The sequence below is a fragment of the Pan troglodytes genome, chromosome 5 (assembly GCF_028858775.2).
Source record: "Pan troglodytes isolate AG18354 chromosome 5, NHGRI_mPanTro3-v2.0_pri, whole genome shotgun sequence".
NCBI classification, from domain to species: Eukaryota; Metazoa; Chordata; class Mammalia; order Primates; family Hominidae; genus Pan; species Pan troglodytes.
In genome coordinates, this window is record NC_072403.2 from 137,258,203 (window position 1) to 137,282,917 (window position 24,715).

Here is a 24,715-nt window from a genome sequence, read left to right on the forward strand (position 1 = left end):
AAGAAAGACATATATGGATTATCCCAATGTTAGTGATCTCTTAGTTGATTTTTAAAGCTTTGGATTTTTAATTTTTTAAAAAATTTATACTTATTTTAGAAAAATAGAGAACATAGATAAGTAAAAATACAGAAAGAAAAACAAAGGAATATTTGCTCATAACCCTAATATCCATAGGAAGCCATGACTAACTTAAGTCTATCTTTCTAGGTATTTTTCTATGCATATATAAAAAATATAATAATAAGAAAAGGCCTGGTGGCTCACGCCTATAATCCCAGCCTTTGGGAGGCTGAGGCAGAAGGATTGTTTGAGCCCAGGAGTTTAAGACCAACCCTGGCAACACAGCGAGACCCTATCTTTACAAATAAAAATAAAATGTAATAGTATGAACATAATATTGTAATCTGTCTTTTTGTTTTTTTCCTTCCAAAGCATATGTGGGTAAGATTATTTACTCTAAACGAAAGTAAACCAACAGGGAAAAAAAGCTGTTTAGAATATGAAAGAGAAGAGAATGGATTGAGTCTGAGAGCAGGGAGATATGGAGATAATAAGACTGGAGAAGAGAAGAGGAGAGAAGCAAAGGGAGGGAGTTCATTTTGCTACCAGGGAATGCTGGGTTTAACTCTTCTTTCCCTGAAACGTGCAGACACCTGCAACCGCTCACTTTTGACCCTGGGTGGAAGAGATCCCTCCAGCACAGAGATAGTGGCAGGTTTTCTTCATGTTCACATTTTATGAATTTGGTGACTACTCTTTGGATATAGACGGTGGTTCTTGAGAAAACATTCTGTTGAACACTCAACACACATACTTGCAGAACTCATTTTCATAAAGACCCCATATATGCCTCTTTAGGGGACTGAATTGAAAAAAACCAATGCCCACTAAAAAATACCTTTTCCTTCCAAAAATATCACCCTCAAACTGAAATCCATATAATCATCTAATATGACATTTTGTCTAACCTGGATGAAAGTACCAGTCTGACCCACTTTTGAACTTGAACATAATAACAAACTTTCTAGTATTTTTAAAAAATAATCTAATACCCGTATTTGGCATTTAAAAAATGTATCTCAATAATTAGTTGCTTCTCTATTAAAGAAGGAAATTTAGTCTTAACTCTTGGAAAAATAATTTCTATTTTCCTTTTGTAAGGGAAAGTTCCTTTCCACTTTCCTGTAGGCCAGTGATGCGTTGTTTAATTTATTGAGAAGTCATTCAACTGACACTCCTTAGTTGGTCCTGAGCTATCAGTCTTTCTTTCCCTTTCACTTTCTGCTGGTCTAAAAGATACACATGTCCTCCTCTTTTACATGTATTTTTCTACTTTTTAGAATTCATACCCTTCAATTTATCTGATTTATTGGCATAGAACTGTTTATAATATTTCCTCATTATTGTTTTAATGTTGATAGAATATGTAATAAAGTCTCATTATTCTAGAATTTAGAAATTTCTGGGGATTTTTCCCGGTTTATCTTAGCCAATCTAATTACTTTACCTATATATTATTAATCACTACAAAAAATTGGCTTTTGGTGTCTTTGGTTTTCTCTATTGTTTGCCTGTTTGCTATTTCATTGACATTTATTCTTGTCTTTACTATATCTTTCCTATGCTTATTTGAGTTTCATTTCATTCTTTTTATAACTTCTTAAGGTAAAAACATATTATTGATTTTAAACCTTTTTTCCTAATACGAACATTTAGAGTTATAAATTTTTCTCTAAAGCACTGCTGTGTCTACAATTCCCACATTTTGAAATACTGTATTATCAGTCAGGTGTAAATACATTTTTGTTAGTTTTCTTTGAGATTTCTTATTTGATCTATAGGTGATATAGAAGTTTGTTGCTTAATTTCCAAATCTTTGAAGATTTCCAGATATATGTTTCTTATTCACTTCTAAAGTAGTATTGTTTTGTTCAAAGCGTGTTTAGAACTGTTTCAATTATTTAATATTTATTGAGATATTTTATAGCTTACACAAGTGCTCTATCTCTGTGAATGTCTCATGTGCACTTAAAAATAATATTTATTCTACTGTTGCTGGATGTAGAATTCTACAAATGTCAATTTGATTGAGTTTGTTGACAGTATTGTTCAAATCTTCAATATCTTTACTGATTTATGCCATTTAAAAAAAATCATTTACTGAGACGGGAGTATGAAAACCTTTAATGACAATTGTGGATTTGTCTACTTCTCCCTTCAGCTCTATCATTCTTTGCTTCATATATTTTGAAGTTCTGTTTTTAGGTGAATACCCATTTATGATTGCTGTCTCCTCTTGATGAACTGACCTGTTTAAAATTGTGAAATGTTTCCCTTGATCAATACTTTCATTCTGAAGTCTACTTTGATCTTAATATGGACACAACTACTTTTCCTATTCTTATCTTTTAATTTTTATTTCTATTAACTATTTCTTAATTGACAAGTAAAAATTGTATATATTTATGGTATGCAGCATAATGTTTTGGTATATGTGTACATTGGGGAATAGTTGAATTAAGCTATTTAACATATACATTACCTCACATGCCATTTTTCTTGGTGTGAACACTTAAAATCTACTCTATTAAATAGGCAACTTTCAAATCGACAATATATTAACTGTAGTCATCATAATGTGCAATAGATCTCTTGAACATATTCCTCCTGTCTAACCGAAATTTTGTGTCTGACTGACATCTCCCCAGTGAACCATGCCTCAGCCTCTGGTAACCACCATTTAACTCTGTTTCTATGAGTTTGACACTTTTATACTCCACATGTAAGTGAGATCATATGGTATTTGTCGTTCTTTCTTTGCCTGTCTTGTTTCACCTAATATAATATACTCCAGGTTCATTCATGTTGTTGCAAATGGTTCCTACTTTTTAAAAGATGAATAGTTATTCCATTGTGCATATATACCACATTTTCTTTATCTATTCATCCAATAATGAACACTTAGGTTAATTTTATATTTTGGCTATTGTGAATGATGCTTCAATGAACATGGAATAGGCACAACTTTCTTTTTAAATTCATGTTTGCATGACATACATTTTACCACCCTTTAATTTTAAACTATTCTTGTCTTTACATCTAATGTATGTCTCTTTTAAGCAACTTATAGTTGGGCCTTGGTTTTTAATCTAATCTGGTGAACTTTATCTTTGATTGGGCAGTTTATTTCATTTATATATAATGCAGTAATTGCTACATTGTTTATAAATATGCTACCTTGTAATTTTTTGTAATTTTTTATTTGTTTCAGATTCTCTCTAGTCTCTTCCCCTTTTTTTCTTCCTTTTTTTTGGATTGAGTACATGTTAGTATTTTATTTCATCTCCTCTACTGGCTTCTGGTTTATCATCATATTTTTTTGTTTTCATTTTCTTTTGTTTGTTTTATTATTATACTTAAAGTTCTGGGGTACATCTGCAGAACGTGCAGTTTTGTTACATAGGTATACACGTGCCATGGTGGTTTGCTGCCCATCAACCCGTCACCTACGTTAGGTATTTCTCCTAATGTTATCCCTCCCCTAGCTCCCCACCCCTACAGGCCCCAGTGTGTGATGTTCCCCTCACTATGTCCATGTGTTCTCATTGTTCAACTCCCACTTATGAGTGAGAACATGTGGTGTTTGGTTTTCTGTTCTTGTGATAGTTTGCAGAGAATGATGGTTTCCAGCTTCATCCATGTCCCTGCAAAGGACATGAACTCATCCTTTTTTGTGGCTGCATAGTACTCCATGGTGTATATGTGCCATATTTTCTTTATCCAATGTATTATTGATGGACATTTGGGTTGGTTCCAAGTCTTTACTATTGTGAATAGTGCTGCAGTAAACATACATGTGCATGTGTCTTTATAGTAGAATGATTTATAATCCTTAGGGTGTATATCCAGTAATGGGATTGCTGGGTCAAATGGTATTTCTAGTTCTAGATCCTTGAGGAACTGCCACACTGTCTTCCACAATAGTTGAACTAATTTACACTCCCACCAGCAGTGTAAAAGCATTCCTGTTTCTCCACATTCTCTCCAGCATCTGTTGTTTCCTGACTTTTTAATGATCGCCATGCTAACTGGCATGAGATGGTATCGCATTGTGGTTTTAATTTGCATTTCTCTAATGACCAGTGATGATGAGCATTTTTTCATATGTCTGTTGGCTGCATAAATGTCTTATTTTGAGAAGTGTCTGTTCATATCCTTTGTCCACTTTTTGATGGGGTCGTTTGTTTTTTCTTGTAAATTTGTTTAAGTTCCTTGTAGATTCTGGATATTAGCCCTTTGTCATATGGATAGATTGCAAAAATTTTCTCCCATTCTGTAGGTTGCCTATTCACTCTGATGATATTTTCCTTTGCTGTGCAGAAGCTCTGTAGTTTAATTAGATCCTATTTGTCAATTCTGGCTTTTGTTGCCATGCTTTTGGTGTTTTAGACATGAAGTCTTTGCCCATGCCCATGTCCTGAATGGTATTACCCAGGTTTTCTTCTAGGATTTTTATGGTCTATCTATTTTGTTGAGCTTTTCAAAAAACCAGCTCCTGGATTCATTGATTTTTGGGAGGGTTTTTTGGGTCTCTGTCTCCTTCAGTTCTGCTCTGATCTTAGTTATTTCTTGTCTTCTGTTAGATTTGTTTTCATTTTATTAGCAGTTGCTTTACGATTTACAACATGAATTTTTAATCTATCAGAGTCTACCCCCAGTATCATACTAATTTATGTATATGGTAAGAATCTTACAATAGTATACTTCCATTTTCTCCCTTCCCATTTTTGTATTATTGTTTGCTATGTATATTTTAAACTCCATGATATTTTGTTATTTCTGCTTTAAAGAATCAATTAATTTTTGAAGAAATTACAGTATGAAAAAGAATTTTAGATTTGCCTGTATACTAACCGTATCTGGCACTCTTTATTCCTTTGTGTAAAATCAAGTTTTCATATATCATTATCCTTCACCTGAAGACCTTCTTTATACACTTCTTGTAGTTGAAGTCTCCTGGCAATGTATTCTCTCAGATCTGGTTAGTCTGATAATCTCTTTATTTCAACTTCATTTTTGGTGGATATTTTAACTGGTTACAGAATGTTAGGTTCACAGTCTTTTTTTTTTTTTCATTTAAAAAAATGGTAATTCATTATTCTATTTCCATTATTTCTGATGAGAAGCCATTATTATTATTATTATTATCATCACTATTAGTCATTGTTATTATCATTCTCCTGTAGGTGATGTGTGTTTTTCTGTCTGCTTTTAAGATTATGTACCTTGGGACAATCATGGGCTCCCTTCATTTTTGCCTTCTCTGCCAAAGTTCACTGTGCTACGTGCTGTTAAAGATCTGAACTGGTGATTTCATATAATTTTACCCAGGTGAATAGTCATTTATGTCTTAGCACAAGTTTAGCTAGTACTAGTCCCAATATCTGACTGAGCAGAAGCCTGATAGGATAGTTTTAAACAGCAAACCAATAAGGAGTTTCCTAGGAATAGAGAATTCCCAGCTTGGATTTTTTCTTTTTCCTTTTCTTTAAGCACTAAGTCATTGATGATTTTAAAGCAAGGTTTTGACTTACTCGGTGATATTATTTAGAGTGTTTTGGCTAATAATTTTAGCAAGACTATATTGAGATGAGGGGAAAAAGGAGGCTTGCTGACCCAATAGGATGCTTTCAATTGTGCGGGTGAGAAATAGTAAAATACCTACACTAACATGAAGGTGCAGAGAAGGGAGAGGAGGGAGAATGAAAGAGATCCCATAGACATGGATGAGGCAAAAACAACCCAACCAAGAGAAGGGCATGAATTCTGACCAAAAGTAGGTAAATGCATAGGAAGAAGGAGTACATTTATTTTAGGCCAGAAGAAAGTGAAAAGGAGAAGACTGAAAGCTCAGGGTCAACTGAGGGATGTCATTTTGAGTCACTTAATAAATTAAACAATGAATCATTGGCCTAGAGAGAAGTAGGAAGGGCACTTGGGATAAAAGGAGAACAGGAATCATTTTTCTAATAGTAAAGATTACCTTTCTCTCTTTAATGGAGAAACAACAGATTATTGAGGTTAAAATATAAAAGCAAAAAAGGTACCTTTGTATAATCCTTATACCATCAAAGAGGCAGAAGATCTCATAATAATCAGATCAGGAAAACTTTACTTACAGTCAGATCTTCACCAGTGATATATAGCAAAACCTCTCATGACATCAGGCATCTAGGCAACACTGCATCATGTCATTGCAGCTTGCTTATTTTTCTGCTGAAACATGTAGTTAAAAGTTTGATTTTATAATTCTATTCTGTTCCTGAAATGGGTTCTGAAGGAATTTTACAAACAAGGCAGTTTCTAAAAGAAGCAAGTGTCTGGATGATAGAAGAAAGCTCAAAAGTGGCCTTTTCTGCAAATCTAGCTGGCAGATCCATTTCCATCACCTGGTCACTGTATTCCCAAATTCCTAGAGGAATTAATGAAATCTAAAGCTGGGGAGCACATTACACCTCTCATTCAAGCCCCTCACTTTACAGACAATGGATCAATTAAACCATGGATCACTGGCCTAGAGAGAAGTAGGAAGGATATTACTTTCTACTTCTCTCTAGGCCAATGATCCATGGTTTAATTGATGCATTATTTGTAAAGAGAAGAGGAAGATAGGCTCATAGCTTCTCTCAGCTCACAGATGTTATGTGATTGGTACAAGGTCACACAGCTATTACTAGTAGAACCTTGATTAAAAATCACATCACAGACTGGGTGCAGTGGCTCACGCCTATAATCCCAGCACTTTGGGAGGCCGAGGCGGGCGGATCACGAGGTCAGGAGATCGAGACCATCCTGGCTGATACGGTGAAACCCTGTCTCTACTAAAAAACACAAAAAATTAGCCGGACATGGTCGTGGGCGCTTGTGGTCCCAGCTACTTGGGAGGCTGAGGCAGGAGACTGGTGTGAACCCAGGAGGTGGAGTTTGCAGTGAGCTGAGGTCATGCCACTGCACTCCAGCCTGGGTGACAGAGCGAGACTCTGTCCCAAAAAAAAAAAAAAAAAAAAAAGAATCACATCACATATCTACTGTTTATTAAGCATCCTATACCCAGTATTATACTACATGCTTTGGTGTCACAATAAATTCCGCTGAAAAAACATATCAGAGAGGTTAAGTAAATTGGCAAGGTAACCAACTAGTAAATGGCAGAGATGAAATTTGCTTCAAAGCCTGTCTGACTCCACAGCCTATGCTGTTACCCAATACCCCACAGTGTTTTTTCCCCATTCGTACCACACTTCTTGCCCAGTGTCCCACTGGTAACAGTGAAAGCCAGAACTGACAGTCTTATCAAAACTTGACAGATAGATTTGTAGAAAAACAAATGGGCAAGACTATTGAAACAGCCCACACTATTGTACCTCAGATTCTGACACCAGGAAATCCAATGCTGGGGAAGAAAATGTAGGTTTTTCTCCTTGGTGGCCCCGCTGAAACCTTATACTTCCTCTTTCTCAGGCCACACTACCTTGAAGAATTACGCATCTGGGCCACTCACAGCATCCAATCTACATTTTTTCCAACTCATAAATGGGCTCCCATAAGACTGGTGTTTTTTCCAACTGAGGATCATGACCCATTAGTGCACCAAGAAATCAGTTCAGTGGGTCATGACTAATGAATTTTTTAATCAAATAAAATAGAGTACACTCTTTCCTTTATCATGGACCCCCAGTAGTAATATTTTAGGCTCGAAAGGGATTTTCTTTATCGTATTGGGTGGCCTTGGGTAGAGGTGGTTTCTTTTAATTTTGATTTCTCTTGAATTAACATTCATTCCATATTTAGTTTACTGGAATCAGCCTAAATCCTGACCAAAAAAACTCCCTTGCAGAGGCTCCTTAAAAGAAGAGACACTGTTTCCTTATGATCTGTTTATATGATAATTAAACCAGGGTGCTGTTGTAGTCTTTCCATCTTTCTCCTTGCCTAGGGCGTAGAATCTATAGACTTCTCAGGTTAATTGCACCCAATCTAATTCTGCCTCCCCTGTGCAAGTTAGAGCCTAAGTGTCTCCTCAGAGTCTGGAGGACTCTTTGAAGCTTCAGCTGCCTCCAGAGCACAGGGCTGAGAGGCTGAGAATCAGCTGGAATGCAAGTGTTAGTCCCACTCCCTCCCCAAATGAAAAACCACATTGAAGTATTTGTCCTCTGTGCTTTGTTCCTAAAACAAACAATATTTAGCTAAGTATGGTATAAAGGGTGACCATTTGCCACAACTGATAAATAAACTGGTAACCACAATGATGAGGGAGAAGTGGGGTATTTTGTGGTTTTGGGGTGAATTGAAAGCTCTCTTTCAGCGGTGACAGGCCACAAAAGATGAACATCATCAAAACAAGGAAATACATCTTTTTCTTAGAACAGAAGCTTTCTTGGCTGCAGTGGGGAAGCATGTTTTTATTTTTAGGCGATTGCTCTTTAACAGGTAAAAGACATTGTGGAATCATTTCTCTGACATGGAGATTAAGGGTAGAGGTACAGTTCAAATTTCACTTTTCCAGTTTTTTTTTAAATTAAAACCATTTTATTTAAAAATCACACTTGGGGTCCTAATAAAAACTGAAAACTTAATGAGATGGCTGGATTTTGCCTGTCAAAGCAAATTTAATGGGACAAAATTTAAAAATAGGGTATTCTGTGATGCCATGTGTTCAGGTAAAGTTAAAATTTTAGCTGTGTATAATAGTTCAAGATAATTTTTTAAAACTCTGTCTTTTCTATAATTATAATGCAAATCTTTTCTATTTATGTAATCTTTTGGTTTGAAGAAGATTTGATGAAATTTGCCCTATTTAGATTAGGGGCATATAAATTAATGCTAAAAAATATATCAAATAATTTTTTATAGCATCTACTAACCAGGAGCATATCTAAATTTACATTTATTTTTCTAAAAGATAAAAATATAATTTTGGCAATAGAATTGTATTCGTCCATTTTCATGCTGCTGATAAAGACATACCCAAGACTGGGAAATTTACAAAGGGAAGAGGTTTCATTGGACTCAGAGTTCCACGTGGCTGGGGAGGCCTCACAATCATGGCAGAAGGCAAGAAGGAGCAAGTCACATCTTGGATGGTGGCAGGCAAAGAGAGAACCTGTGCAGTCAAACTCCCGTTTTTTTTTTTTTTAAACCATCAGATCTCGTGAGACCTACTATCACGAGAACAGCACGGGAAAGACCTGCCCCCATAATTCAATCACTTCCCACCAGGATCCTCCCAAGACATGTGGGAATTGTGGGAGTTACAATTCAAGATGAAATTTGGGTGGGGACCCAGCCAAACTATATTAAGAATCTGTTTTTGTATCTTATCTATAGATACCAGATGTGTTTAAAGAGATAAAGGTAGTAGGGAGAAAATAACTTTTAAAGTTCCATTTACGTTAAAAACTTTTTGAATCATCTGTACTTGAAATGTGGCTATGAACTATTTGTGACTGTGGTAATATATAGCAGTATAATTATCCAAAATGACTTTTCTCAAGGCTAGAATCCATCTCCAGTGGCATCTACAATACCCATAACTTAAAGCAGCTCTGAATTTTTTTTCTAGGTGAGCAATGTTCAAGATTTGAGGAGGACCTTCCTAATTCTACGACTTAGTAGAAAAGTCAGTGTTCACTTTTCTATATATTCCCTTAATAATTTTATAAACTTATGTAATTCGTCCTTATAGTTATTTTTATTTAATAGACTTAAACATGTCATACTTTTTCCATTTATATAAATGTATTTATAAGATTTTTGTTTATATCTTTGCAGTCATTTTATACATATTATGTAGCTGATGTACATTTATGATTATATTGGATCTATAGTATCTTGAAACTTTATAATAGCTATTTACTCATATCAATAAAATTGATAAAGATATAATTTTAATTGCTGCATATTTCATAATATGGATCTGCTATAGTTTATTTAACCACTCTGCTTTGTTATAAAAGGGTTAGTTCTTTCTGACCTTTTGTTATTTTAAATAGTGCTATGATTAATTTATTTGTTCAGGAATTTTTTACTTTCTCTTTTACTAACTTCTTAGAATGAATTTCAGACAGTGAAAATACTGGTTCAAAGATATTTTCCCCATTGCTTTAGGATGTTTCTTTCATCATATATTAGGTTCTTATATATTACAGTCAACACCAGGCCTATGTATTTTGTTACATCAATCTGTCTACTGATTTTAGCACCATATTAAATTTTATATAAAGTTTTAATACCTTATAACATAAGTTCTTCCCTAGCTACTCTTTTTCAAACTTCTTAAAACATTTTGTCCCCAAATATTCTTGACTAAGTTTGTCTCTTTATTCTTCAAAATGAAGTTTACAAAATTTTTAATGTCATAAATTTATACCTCGTGAAATTTTATTGGACTTGAATAAATGTATAAATAACTTTGGGAAGAATTAACATATTTCATGTTTCGGGCAGTTCCAAGATGGCCAAATAGGAAGAGCTCCAGTCTACAGGTCCCAGCATGAGCGATGCAGAAGATGGGCAATTTCTGCATTTCCAACTGAGGTACCGGGTTCATCTCACTGGGGCTTATCGGTCAATGGGTGCAGGACAGGGGGTGCAGCCCACCGAGCATAAGCCAAAGCAAGGTGAGGCATTGCTTCACCTGGGAAGTGCAATGGGTCAGGGAATTCCCTTTCCTAGCCAAGGGAAGCTGTGACAGGCAGCACCTGGAAAATCGGATCACTCCCCGCCTAATACTGTGCTTTTCCAATGGTCTTAGCAAAGGGCACACCAGGAGATTATATCCCACACATGGCTTGGAAGGTCCCATGCCCATGGAGCCTCGGTCATTGCTAGCACAGCAGTCTGAGATCAAACTGCAAGGTGGCAGCGAGGCTGGGGGAGGGGCGTCCGCCATTGCTGAGGCTTGAGTAGGTAAACAAAGTGACCTGGAAGCTCGAACTGGGTGGAGCCCACCGCAGCTCAAAGAGGCCTGCCTGCTTCTGTAGACTCCACCTCTGGGGGCAGGGCATAGCTGAACAAAAGGCAGCAGAAACCTCTGCAGACTTAAATGTCCCTGTCTGACAGCTTTGAAGAGAGTAGTGGTTCTCCAAGCATACTGGTTGGTATGCTTGTGGTGAAGGATTTCTCTTGGTTGGTGGGTTTAATGTGTTATAGTTAGTCAAGGCATTCTAGTTCTTGCTTGTAAGCATGTTTGCAAGGTGATTATTGAGAGACTTGGTTTTACACGTACTATGTACAGTCAAGCATTTATAGTACTATATAATATTCATGGTGGCTAGCAGTTTGAGATCTGAGAATGGACAGACTGCCTCCTCAAGTGGGCCCCTGACCCCCAAGTAGCCTATCTGGAAGGCACCCCCCAGTAGGGGCAGACTAACACCTCACACGGCCAGGTACCCCTCTGAGACAAAGCTCCCAGAGGAACGATCAGGCAGCAACATTTGCTGTTCAGCAATATTTGCTGTCCTGCAGCTTCCACTGCTGATACCCAGGCAAACAGCATCTGGAGTGGACCTCCAGCAAACTCCAACAGACCTGCAGCTGAGGGTCCTGACTGTTAGAAGGAAAACTAACAAACAGAAAGGACATCCACACTAAAAACCCATATGTACGTCACCATCATCAAAGACCAAAGGTAGATAAAACCACAAAGATGGGGAAAAAACAGAGCAGAAAAGCTGAAAATTCTAAAAATCAGAGCACCTTTCCCCCTTCAAAGGAACGCAGTTCCTTGCCAGCAATGGAACAAAGCTGGATGGAGAATGACTTTGATGAGTTGAGAGAAGAAGGCTTCAGATGATCAAACTTCTCTGAGCTAAAGGAAGCTCGAACCCATTGCAAAGAAGCTAAAAACCTTGAAAAAAGATTAGATGAATGGCTAACTAGAATAACCAGTGTAGATAAATCCTTAAATGACCCGATGGAGCTGAAAACCATGGCACAAGAACTACGTGACAAATGCACAAGCTTCAGTAGCCAATTCAATCAACTGGAAGAAAGGGTATCAGTGATTGAAGATCAAATGAATGAAATGAAGCGAGAAGAGAATTTTAGAGAAAAAAGAGTAAAAAGAAATGAACAAAGCCTCCAAGAAATATGGAACTATGTGAAAAGACCAAATCTACGTCTGATTGGTGTACCTGAAAGTGACGGGGAGAATGGAACCAAGTTGGAAAACACTCTGCAGGATATTATCCAGGAGAACTTCCCCAACCTAGCAAGCCAGGCCAACATTCAAATTCAGGAATTACAGAGAATGCCACAAAGATACTCCTTGAGAAGGGCAACTTCAAGACACATAATTGTCAGATTCACCAAAGTTGAAATGAAGGAAAAAATGTTAAGGGCAGCCAGAGAGAAAGGTCGGGTTACCCACAAAGGGAAGCCCATCAGACTAACAGCGAATCTCTTGGCAGAAACTCTACAAGCCAGAAGAAAGTGGGGGCCAAAATTCAACATTCTTAAAAGAAAGAATTTTCAACCCAGAATTTCATATCCAGCCAAGCTAAGCTTCATAAGTGAAGGAGAAATAAAATCCTTTACAGACAAGCAAATGCTGAGAGATTTTGTCACCACCAGGCCTGCCCTAAAAGAGCTCCTGAAGGAAGCACTAAACATAGAAAGGAACAACTGGTACCAGCCACTGCAAAAATATGCCCAATTGCAAAGACCATCAATGCTAGGAAGAAACTGCATCAACTAACGAGCAAAATAACCAGCTAGCATCATAATGACAGGGTCAAATTCACACATAACAATATTAACCTTAAATGTAAATGGGCTAAATGCTCCAATTAAAAGACACAGACTAGCAAATTGGATAAAGAGTCAAGACCCATCAGTGTGCTGCATTCAGGAGACCCATCTCATGTGCAGAGACACACATAGGTTCGAAATAAAGGGATGGAGGAAGATCTACCAAGCAAATGGAAAACAAAAAAAAGGCAGGGTTTGCAATCCTAGTCTCTGATAAAATAGACTTTAAACCAACAAAGATCAAAAGAGACAAAGAAGGCCATTACATAATGGTAAAGGGATCAATTCAACAAGAAGAACTAACTATCCTAAATATATATGCACCCAATACAGGAGCACCCAGATTCATAAAGCAAGTCCTTAGAGATCTACAAAGAGACTTGGACTCCCACACAATAATAATGGCAGACTTTAACACCCTACTGTCAACATTAGACAGATCAATGAGACAGAAAGTTAACAAGGATATCCAGGACTTGAACTCAGCTCTGCACCAAGCAGACCTAATAGACATCTACAGAACTCTCCACCCTAGATCAACAGAATATACATTCTTCTCAGCACCACATCGCACTTATTCCAAAATAGACCACATAGCTGGAAGTAAAGCACTCCTCAGCAAATGCAAAAGAACAGAAATTATAACAAACTGTCTCTCAGACCACAGTGCAATCAAACTAGAACTCAGGATTAAGAAACTCACTCAAAACTGCTCAACTACATGGAAACGGAACAACTGCTCCTGAATGATTACTGGGTACATAATGAAATGAAGGCAGAAATAAAGATATTCTTTGAAACCAATGAGAACAAAGACACAACATACCAGAATCTCTGGAACACATTCAAAGCAGTGTGTAGAGGGAGATTTATAGCACTAAATGCCCACAAGAGAAAGCAGGAAAGATCTAAAATTGACACCCTAACATCACAATTGAAAGAACTAGAGAAGCAAGAGCAAACACATTCAAAAGCTAGCAGAAGGCAAGAAATAACCAAGATCAGAGCAGAACTGAAGGAGATAGAGAAACAAAAAACCCTTCAAAAAATCAATGAATCCAGGAGCTGGTTGTTTGAAAAGATCAATAAAATTGATAGACTGCTAGCAAGACTAATAAAGAAGAAAAAAGAGAAGAATCAAATAGACGCAATAAAAACTGATACAGGGGATATCACCACTGATCCCACAGAAATACAAACTACCATTAGAGAATACTATAAACACCTCTATGCAAATCAACTAGAAAATCTAGAAGAAATGTATAAATTCCTGGACACATACACCCTCCCAAGACTAAGCCAGGAGGAAGTTGAATCCCTGAATAGACCAATAACAGGCTCTGAAATTGAGGCAATAATTAATAGCCTACCAACCAAAAAAAGTCCAGGACCAGATGGAGTCACAGCCGAATTCTACCAGAGGTACAAGGAGGAGCTGGTACCATTCCTTCTGAAACTATTCCAATCAATAGCAAAAGAGGGAATACTCCCTAAGTCATTTTATGAGGTCAGCATCATCCTGATACCAAAGCCTGGCAGAGACACAACAAAAAAAAGAGAATTTTAGACCAATATCCCTGATGAACATCAATGCAAAAATCCTCAATTTTATTTTTGATAATCCAAGCAGCACATCAAAAATCTTATCCACCATGATCAAGTGGGCTTCATCCCTGGGATGCAAGGCTGATTCAACATATGCAAATCAATAAACATAATCCAGCATATAAACAGAACCAGAGGCAAAAACCACATGATTATCTCAATAGATGCAGGAAAGGCCTTTGACAAAATCCAAAAGCCCTTCATGCTAAAAACTCTCAATAAATTAGGTATTGATGGGACATATCTCAAAATAATAAGAGGTATTTATGACAAACCCACAGCCAATATCATACTGAATGGGCAAAAACTGGAAGCATTCCCTTTGAAAACTGGCACAAGACAGGGATGCCCTCTCTCACCACTCCTATTCCACATACTGTTGGAAGTTCTGGCCAGGGCAATCAGGCAGGAGAAAGAAATAAAGGGTATTCAATTAGGAAAAAAGGAAGCCAAATTGTCCCTGTTTGCAGATGACATGATTGTATATTTAGAAAACCCCATTGTCTCAGCCCAAAATCTCCTTAAGCTGATAAGCAACTTCAGCAAAGTTTTAGGATACAAAATCAATGTGCAAAAATTACAAGCGTTCTTATACACCAATAACAGACAAACAGAGAGCCAAATCATGAGTGAACTCCCATTCACAATTGCTTCAAAGAGAATAAAATACCTAGGAATCCAACTTACAAGGGATGTGAAGGACCTCTTCAAGAAGAACTGCACACCACTGCTCAACGAAATAAAAGAGGATACAAACAAATGGAAGAACATTCCATGCTCATGGATAGGAAGAATCAATATAATGAAAATGGCCATACTGCCCAAGGTAATTTATAGATTTAATGCCATCCCCATTAAGCTACCAATGACTTTCTTCACGGAATCGGAAAAAGCTACTTTAAAGTTCATGTGGAACGAAAAAGGGCCCACGTTGCCAAGATAATCTTAAGCCAAAAGAACAAAGCTGGAGGCATCACGCTACCTGACTTCAAACTATACTACAAGGCTACAATAACCAAAACAGCATGGTACTGGTACCAAAACAGAGATATAGACCAATGGAACAGAACAGAGCCCTCAGAAATAATACCACATATGTCTACAACCATCTGATCTTTGACAAACCTGACAAAAACAAGAAATGGGGAAAGGATTCCCTATTTAATAAATGGTGCTGGGAAACTGGCTTGCCATATGTGGAAAGCTGAAACTGGATCCCTTTCTTACACCTTATACAAAAATTAATTCAAGATGGATTAAAGACTTAAATGTTAGACCTAAAACCATAACAACCCTAGAAGAAAACCTAGGCAATACCATTCAGGACACAGGCATGGGCAAGGGTTTCATGTCTAAAACACCAAAAGCAATGGCAACAAAAGCCAAAATTGACAAATGGGATCTAATTAAACTAAAGAGTTTCTGCACCGCAAAAGAAACTACCATCAGAGTGAACAGGCAACCTACAGAACGGGAGAAAATTTTTGCAATCTACTCATCTGACAAAGGGCTAATATCCCGAATCTACAATGAACTCAAACAAATTTACAAGAAAAAAACAAACAACCCCACAACAAGTGGGCGAAGGATATAAACAGACACTTCTCAAAAGAAGACATTTATGCAGTTAACAGACACATGAAAAAATGCTCATCATCACTGGCCATCAGAGAAATGCAAATCAAAACCGCAATGAGATACCATCTCACACCAGTTAGAATGGCAATCATTAAAAAGTCAGGAAACAACAGGTGCTGGAGAGGATATAGAGAAATAGGAACACTTTTACACTGTTGGTGGGACTGTAAACTGGTTCAACCATTGTGGAAGACAGTGTGGCGATTCCTCAAGGATCTAGAACTAGAAATACCATTTGACCCAGCCATCCCGTTACCGGGTATATACCCAAAGGATTATAAACCATGCTGCTATAAAGACACAGGCACACGTATGTTTATTGCGGCACTATTCACATTAGCAAAGACTTGGAACCAACGTACATGTCCATTGGTGATAGACTGGTTAAGAATATGTGGCACACACACACCATGGAATACTATGCAGCCATAAAAAGGATGAGTTCATGTCCTTTGTAGGGACATGGATGAAGCTGGAAACCATCATTCTCAGCAAACTATCACAGGGACAAAGAAACCAAACACCACATGTTCTCACTCATAGGTGGGAATTGAGCAATGAGAACACTTGGACATAGGAAGGAGAACATCACACACTGGGGCCTGTTGTGGGGTGGGGGGAGGGGGGAGAGATAGCATTAGGAGATATACCGAATGTAAATGACGAGTTAATGGGTGCAGCACACCAACATGGCACATGTATACATATGAAACAAATCTGCACATTGTGCACATGTACCCTAGAACTTAAAGTATAATAATAAAAAAGAAAGAAAAACATATTTCATGTTTCATTTTCCATGAAATATGGTATATTTCTCCATATCGTAAAACCTTCTTTTATAGCTCAGTAAATATTTGTTTTCTTAGCATAAACTCAGACATTTCTTGACAAAGTATTACTAGATCTTTTAACAATTAGATTATTAGATTTTTATTAGACCTAATATTTTTATTATGCCTTATAACTGCTTCTTACAAGCATATTTTATTAATTATTAGCTTATCTTGGATTTTGTCAAAAGAAAATCATATTATATACAAATTACATTATTAATTCAATGACAAGTAAGTATCTACTATGTGTCAGCCAAACTTAATAAGCACTGAGAATACAGTACTGAAGCAATAAAAAAATGAAAAACAACAAAAAGACCCAAAACAGATTATGGAGGTTATAGTTCCAGCAGGAGAGAAGAGCAATAAACCAAATTTTACAAAAATAATGTATAAACTAGGATAAATGGTACTTAAAGCAAAGGAAGAACAATTGAGCAGAGAAGAGGCATATAAAATAACAAGAGTGGGTGTTGAAATTTTTGGAGTAGAGGGCCTCACTAAAAGAGTAACTTCTGACTAAGGAACTTAGAGCAAATCTGAAACAGAACAGTCATATATAAAATATTTTTAATGTAATGAAAGATCAGATTTTGGAGGTTCTTATGGATCGTATTTAGAGTTTTTACTTGGAGTGATTTGGGGAGATGTTGGATGATTTTCAGCATAAAAGTGGCATGAGATGCCATAGATTCTGTGGTTCTGACTGTGTTAAGACCAGATTTAAAAGGACAGAAGTAAGACCAGCTGGGAAGTAGAGTAGAAGTTGTAGTCACCCCTTCCTGTAGCCTTGGTTCACCCTGAGACACCTGTACGTAGACAATCCCCACGTATATTAACTGCTTCCTTTTTCTCTGCCTGAAAAGCAGTGAGCACGAAAGTGCCAGGGACGTATGCCTAGAATTGACCCTTACCAAGTTCAGAAGAGAGTTGGTGCCTAAAGACTCCAATTTTCCTCAGTGAGACAATTCTGACGTGTTTTCTATATAGTCTATTAGAGGGTGCCCTGTAGAACTAGCCTTCAGTGTCAAACAGCATTAACTCACTCATCCATGCACGCTTCATCGGCTTTTCCTATTACACTCTCCCACTATCCTACCATGCTTCCTGGGATTACCCTCTTAGAGTCAGGTTTTGGAGGAACCCAACTAATACAGAGGTTGTTGTAATAATCTAGGCAAGACAGAATAAATAATACCTAGGACCAAGGCATAGTCTTAAAATGGTGATAATTGATTTAATGCTGGATACACTATAAGGAAGACCTGAAATAATTTGCCAATGTATTCAGTGTGAAATAAAAGAGAAAAAAGGGGATTGGGATGACTCCAAGATTTTTGGTCTAAGCAATTGGAAGGACATAGTGTCCATTAACTGAAACGGGAAAGAGTACAGTTCATCTGGAAGAGACTTAGTATATGGTGTCAGCTAGGAGTCATTTTTACAATATGAGCATATAGTTGATTCAATGCCATTTATGAAAAAGAACCTCCTTTATACACTGCAGTGATACTTTTGTCAAAAATCAAGTGACCATATACATGTGAATATTTGTCTGTATTTCATGTTCTGTTTCATTAACCTCTCTATTCTTACACAAATATCTGACCATCTCAATTTCTGTAAATTATAAGTCATAATATTTGGCAATGCAATTCTTGCAGCTCTGTTAATCTGGAAGATTACTTTTTGTTTCCTTTTTTTTTTTTCATTTTTGAGATGGAGTCTTGCCCTGTGGTCCAAGCTGGAGCACAGTGGTGCAATCTCAGCTCGCAGCAACCTCTGGCTCCCAGGTTCAAGCGATTCTCATGCCTCAGCCTCTCAAGTAGCTGGGATTACAAGCACGTGCCACCACACCCGGCTAATTTTTGTATGTTTTATGGAGAGGAGTTTTGCCATGTTGGCCAGGCTGGTCTTGAACTCCTGACCTCAAGTGATCTGCCTGCCATGGCCTTCCAGAGTGCTGGGATTACAGATGTGATCCACTGCACCTGGTTGAAGACTACTTTTTATAGCATTATTAGTCTTGCAACTTTATAATAAATCTTAACATCCATCATGTAATTCCTCCAACACTCTTCATCTTGAATAGATTTTCATATTCAATAGTGCAATTCCTTGAACTCTGTTCTTCAAGTCCCATTCAATTTCATTAAACTTTAGAAACATCTTATCTCTTTACGTACACACATAATGTTGATATTTTTAGAATGCTGACCAATTTGGGAGGAATGTAGATCAATTTAAATTAATAAATAATTGATTTAAGTTGATAAATTTATATCAATTTGAGAAAGAATTAACATCTTTACTATATTGAGCTTCCTACTCAAGAGAATTTTTAATATGGGAAAATAACAGCATATTTCTATACTTATTACACTAGTAAACAGGGAAAAGTAATGATACAAGAAAAGAATCCTTGGAACAATATTTCAGAGTGAGAAAGGGTAGATAAGATCTAATATCTAAGTGGCAGGATCCACCTTAGCTAGGTACATGGCCAGTTCATCAATAATAATAGAAAAGAAGAAAGAGTAAATAGTCACATATGGAAGTAGTTCGGTAAAGTGGTGGTGATGGGATCTCATGAGCATTCTCTTTTGACTGCTTTAGTTCAGTGAAATAGCCTGAAAACGACATGGAAAGGAGGTATTAAAGATTTCAGCAAGAGCAGAACATGTAAATAATCATCTAGAAAAGTGGGAAAGTGAATGAAATTTGTAAATATATAAAAATTTGGGGGCAGCATTAAACTACCACTGGAGATTAGTGAGCAAAAATTTTAACTAAGAACAGTCATCACAGCTATATGCTTTTCTCCAGTGGTTTTTAACTTCAGGACAGGAGACGGCAGAGAGTAAACCAACAAAGTTGGCTTCATTCCAAAATTATTACTTTTGTGATTATTTCCTCTCTTATTGCATAGGCTGCAAATCCAAGAACACACAAAAAAATGACAATGGTTAGGGTAACTATCCTTAAGTTGTTCTAGTTTTTAATGAGAATGCCCATAATGGGGCATCATTAAGTACAAAGATGGCTGCTGGTTTAAGACACTAGTTTGTTACCTCTTAAAAGTGTTTTTTTCTAAAAGTTGCCAATGAAATGTGTCCTCTTTCCCTATGTCTTTTGAGATGAATGTCCATTTATTTTAATTATTTTTACTTTCTCTTGCTATTAAAATCTTCCATAGATTGAATATTTTTTACTATCCTTTGGTTCTTCTCTAGCTCTATCATGTCTTTTGTCAGGTGTATCAATCAAGACATCATAATCCAGTATGAACTCACCAGGTTTTGTGTAAGGAAAGGGATAATATATATGTGGGTGGTGGCAGTGTGTTTCTGTATCTCATTCATACCAGACAATGTTGCTCAGCTTTTTTTGGTCATGGAAGGATGTTGAGAACAGTCTGCAATAATTATGTCAGTTGCTAGCATATAGTTGCTTTGGTAGCTTAGAGACAATAATCATAATTAACTTAAAAATGTTTTTCTCTAAAATATATTATCTTACAATGGCTCACACTGATTATTTTTTGCTGTATTTCTATAAATTGCATACTTTTATTAAATGTTTCTCATGATTTTTCTCCTCCAATGTGGGCTTTCATTTCCAAGAATAACTTAATTTACCAACTTGGTGCACTACAACAATTAATAAAGATCAGAGAAGGTCTGAATACTGATTCCTAATGAATATACATTTTGCACATTTTGTCCAAAAATTAAACTGTTTATACCGATACCTTTCTTCTGTCTAAAATCCAATTCCTAGTTCAAAACAAATAGTTTCCCCAATTCCAGTACAAGACATAAATAAATGTCAAATTTTGAGTGATTACATCCAGGCTGTGACAGTTTCTACCAGTGACCATAGTGAATGATGTTAACAGGGTGGTCAAAGCAAAGCACTGCTGGTGTGGGAGGCTCACCTGCACTCAGGAGGCAGGTGAATTATTGCATCAGTCTTCAGAGGAAGATGCTATGACTGAGGTGAGAACCACAGATGTGAATGGGGATGGAGAGAGTAGGGGTGAAAGTTAATGCCATTAAAAACTGAGATTGGGAACAGGTAATCAATTTGAACTGAGAAAGTAATGGGAAAAGAATGAGAAGATAAGATGGATCCAGGAATCAAAGAACAGATAAGGGAACACTGGTAATTAAATTTATTCATCAAATGAGAATCACAGCCAGTTGATATGGGGCCCATGAAAAATATGGAAGTCAAATTTGTCAGAAGAACCAGAAAGATTGGGATCTTCCTCATGGATTGTGTCTAATGCTGGTTCAGAGGGTGTCTTCTCATCTGTATCTTCCTTATATAGATAAGCCTTCATATATTTTGGGGACAATATGATATAAAATAAGAGGAATTTTGTATGATATCACCAATTATTGTATGGAATCAAATACAGTACAGGTTACCTCATATTTCCAAAACAGATTATCTTTGTTCAGTCAAAGTTTGAAATAACACAATTTCCCTGGGAAGTGGCTGTATTTCTGCTGCCATGTGTTATGCTAAAGATTTTCCACTAAAGCAGAACTGGCTGTAACAGGGACTGAACAGATGGTGGTCCATGGAATTTGTCCCAATAGTCTCTTCAAAGTCCTACCTACTCTTAGTCTCCTCTCTCTCATACCAGGCACTTGAATTCTCACTGTTAGAATACCATGTTTGCACGAAGGCATTATCTCCAGTTTTTTTTAAATTATGGAATTACAGTATCAAAAAGTACTGCCAAGAACTAAAAAGGGTCTCAAATTTTATCCTATTTGCAGGCTAACAAGTTAGTCAGTTAGTTTCTTGGATGCTGGCAGAAGACATAGACAAAGGAGAGTTTGTTATTCACAGAAATAGCGGTAGTCAAAGTATCAGTATTTTAACTCTGGTTCCCTGAGCCCCAGTTCCCACAAAGCAATACAAAGAGGACCAAATGATACCTGCATGTGCCGTGGATGCATGAGAGGAGAGGAATCATGAGCTTAGGGAACCCGAATATTTTATAATAGGCAGCAATCTGGCCTGCCCTTGACCAGGAAAAGAGAAGCTACCTTTATTACACTGAACAGTAAACAAATCCACACTTTGCTCTGGAAGGAGACACTATATCTAATTTCTAAGGCTGTTTGCTGTATAAACAAATTTGAAAATATAGTTCGGCACAGAGGCAATCTATGTAAACCACGTTTTGTAGTTTCTGTAACTTGATGAATTAACATCTTCAAGATGGAATGTCAACCACTTTAGGTAAACAATTAGGGACCTGAGATAACCACCTGACGTCCCCACACTCTTAGCCCAGCATGAGTTTATAGGGGTGACACTTTTAAATATAGCAAACCAGTCCCAGTGTATCCTTTCCTGCCTCAGCAGAAACCACTGTATCCTTTCCTTCTCCCAGTGTATCCTGTCCCAGTGTATCCTTTCCTTCTCCCAGCAGAAACCACTGTAAGGCACTTATCTACTCTCTTTCTACCTTATAATTGATCCTGATCTTCCCCTTTGTGGCCCCACATTGCATGCTGTATTTTCTCTTAGAGAACTGTGAGAATAATAAACTTCTGTGATTTCATAGCAGCTCTCTTTGTGCCTCACCATACTTTAATCAAGATTATGTTTAAAACACAGTCAGTAACTCTGCTCACAAAATATGGAAAAACATGAGTGGTCCATGGAGAATTGTCTCCCAATAGATACTAGCCCAAAGGCCATTGGTTCAAATCTCTAAAGATACCCAAATCCTCTCCAAAAAGAGAACTCCCTGCTCCCGCAAAACAACCTAGTCTGTCTTTCAAACATTTTTATTCAGTAATTCTATGTTATCTGTTATTTTTATCTTCTGGGCCTTCTTTTATACTTTGTGTTCTATGAAAGGGCCATATATGCAAAGTGGCCCCCAAGGGCCAAAGGAGTTGTGGAACCAAAGAAGGAGGCAGATAAATCCAGTTTGTTGAGATGGGATGATTTACTAGGTGGAACTTACAGTTGAAAGTGTGGTCTTGGGTGGCTGCAAAACAGGTAGCTCTCCATACCACAACACCCCAGACCAAGGGCTTATATTTGGGGAAAGTATAGTATACATGCTCTAGAGAGAATGTGTAGGTGACTATGGGTGTCACAGCCTATGATTTCTGCAACAGCATCAGGAGTTGTTTTGGAGGAAACTTACAGTGAACAGGTGTTTCCACATAAAGAGTAATACAGCAACGAGACATTTGGAGGCATTTCTGGACCTGGGATTAGTCAGAAGTTACATGGCAGGTTAACATTTAAGGTGAAGTCACTCTTTTCCCCACACCTGGAATCCAAAAAGAACATACGTATTTGTAGGCAACCATAATGTGCATGTCTTTCTCCCACTATTCTAGTTCCTGGAAACTTTTTTTTTAAGTAAAATTATCTGCAGTTTTTTCAACCATGTAGATGACACTCTATTAAATGCAATCTTATTTGTCTACTATTAAAATATATTGCCCATAGAAAATATTTTAGGCGCAGTCTGAATAGACAACCCAGAGTAGAGTAGAATAGAACTGTTAACTCCTTGATTTACCTGCTACATGGTAAATCACTTACTTATAAGCCATAGTGCACCTCTACTGATCAAGAGTCAATTATGAACTAAAGCCTCTAGGTCATTAACCTTGCCACGCCATAATTCACCCACCCTTTATTTTGTTTTTTTCTCTAAAATACAGGACTTTATATTTATTGCTGTAAAATTGAATCTTTGATGCATTTTTTTTCTCAAGCATCTGAAAAGTCTCTCAGGTTCTGAAAATAAAATAAGTTATTCTTCCGAGCCTCAAAGGATCTGAAAATTTACTCTAATTTTATATAACCTAATCCTACTCCTTGGTTATAATGTAGAGCAGGACAGAGCTGAGGATAGGGCCCTATGTACTTGAATAGAATCTCCCATCAGGTTTGCTTAGATGAATGCTCATTGAGCACAGTTGTTCAACAAAAGAATTCATTTAACTGAACTTTCTTCCAGACATTACTGGTTAAAAACATTCTCTTTGGAGGCTGTTGACTACTGCATTTCTATATGCTGTCCTGTCAATTTGCTAACTAAAGAAAAGAAGATGGTATGTGACATGGTTTGGCTCTGTGTCTCCACCTAAATCTAACCTTCAATTGTAAGAATTCCCATGTGCCAAGGGCAGGGTCAGGTGGTGATAATTGAATTATGGGCATGGTTTACCCCATACTGTTCTCATAATAGTGAATAAGTCTCAAGAGATTTGATGGTTTTATAAATGGGGGCTCCCCCGTACAGTGTCTCTTGCCTGCCGCCATGTAAGATATGACTTTGCTCCTCCTTGCCTTCTGCCATGATTGTGAGGCCTCCCCAGCCATGTGGAACTGTGAGTCCGTTAAACCTCTTTGTCTCAGATATGTGTTTAATAGCAGAGTGAGAACGAACTAATACAATATGCCATGACTTATTCTTACAGAATTCATGATGGCACCAGTGATCATTTTCTGTCATCTAGAAGCTCATTATTTTTCATATGTGCATGTGTCTCTTCTTAATAACAACTCAGAATAGGTTAACGTTTGGTAAATATATGCTTGCTGTGTGTGGTTCTGTTGTATGATTTGTCATGAAAATATAATATAAAGAAAAAATTTAATTGAAAAAAAAAGATTCCAGGAAGCATTCAAAGAATGGAGAGGACTGGGCACATCATTAGGGTCAGAAGGAAGGGCACTGGGGAGGGGAATATGGCAAAGTGGAGAAAAGAAATTAAGTGAGGAAGAAAACAGTGCATTTAACCTCTTTTAATTTAAATCTAACTTAT

The 24,715-nt window shown here is 37.1% G+C and overlaps 1 long non-coding RNA gene across 1 annotated transcript in view; it reads right to left on the bottom strand.

Annotated features, from left to right (window-relative positions):
* Nucleotides 1-19,211: 19,211 nt before the first annotated feature.
* The window catches only part of LOC134810371 (uncharacterized), a 40,507-nt gene continuing 35,003 nt past the window's right edge, over nucleotides 19,212-24,715 (bottom strand). Inside the window, exons 2-3 of the long non-coding RNA XR_010158184.1 lie at nucleotides 23,077-23,205; nucleotides 19,212-19,525 (exon numbers count right to left, since the gene is read on the bottom strand). This is a non-coding gene — a long non-coding RNA (uncharacterized LOC134810371). The remainder of the gene's footprint in view (nucleotides 19,526-23,076; nucleotides 23,206-24,715) is intronic.